Here is a 1,007-nt window from a genome sequence, read left to right on the forward strand (position 1 = left end):
TGTGTTAATTATTGAAACTGTCCTACCAATTTGATTTGAAACTGTCTCATTGCTATTTGTTTCTCAATAAAATTATGGGAAAAAAAATAAAAAATAAAACAAAAAAAAAAAACAACTACACAAATAGTTCTTAGACTTAACCCCAAAATCAAGGTCTATTATAAATACCATGCTTATAGCTGAAAATATTAATAAATCACATATCTAACAAAAGACTAGCATCTAAAAAAGTGATGGCAAACCTTTTAAAGCTTCAATGATACAAACAGCCCACTGCAGCACACATGCCTTATATTCATCACCACTGATCTATAATACATAAGTAACTCTCAAAACTAAATCCAATTAATCATGACAAAAGGCATGCACAGATAGTCCACTGAAGATGATATATAAACTTATACAAGGCTAATAACCATGGAAGAATATGACTGGCATTGCTAGCCATTAGAGATATTCAAATCACCCATGAGATACAATTCCATGCCTCCTAAAATGGCTAACATGGAAAATAATGATACCACCAAATACTGGCAAGAATGCAGAGAAACTAGGTAACGTATACATTGTGGGTGGCAATGAAAAATCAGTCAGCCACTCCAGAAAATAGGCAGTTCGTCTGAAAACAAAAAATAGACTTAACCACCCAACTAGCAATCACACTCTTGGGTACCTATCCCAGAGAAATAAGAAGTAAGCTGCATACAAGAACTTGTACACAAATGCTCACAGGAGCTTTATTCATAAAAGCCACAACCTGAAAACTACCAAGAGTCCTTCAATCGGTGAATGGTTAGACATACCACACCAAAGAATCCTATTAAGCAATATAAAAGAAGAAAATATCCATTCATGTATCAACTTGGATGAACCAAAAAAAAAAAACTAGGCTGAGTGAAAAATGCTCACATCAAAAGGCTATGGATGGAGGCCAGAGATATAGCTCAGTGGTGTAAGCACCTGCCTGCCAAGTACAAGGTCCTGAGTTTGATCCTTCGTACCGCCAA

At 35.4% G+C, this 1,007-nt stretch overlaps 1 protein-coding gene across 5 annotated transcripts in view; it reads right to left on the reverse strand.

The window, feature by feature from the left end:
- The window catches only part of CUNH11orf74 (chromosome unknown C11orf74 homolog), a 79,819-nt gene that overhangs the window by 67,891 nt on the left and 10,921 nt on the right, over window positions 1–1,007 (reverse strand). The gene's annotated exons all lie outside the window — the stretch shown is intronic.

This window comes from Octodon degus, unplaced genomic scaffold (assembly GCF_000260255.1).
Source record: "Octodon degus isolate 3935 unplaced genomic scaffold, OctDeg1.0 scaffold00018, whole genome shotgun sequence".
Classification (NCBI taxonomy): domain Eukaryota; kingdom Metazoa; phylum Chordata; class Mammalia; order Rodentia; family Octodontidae; genus Octodon; species Octodon degus.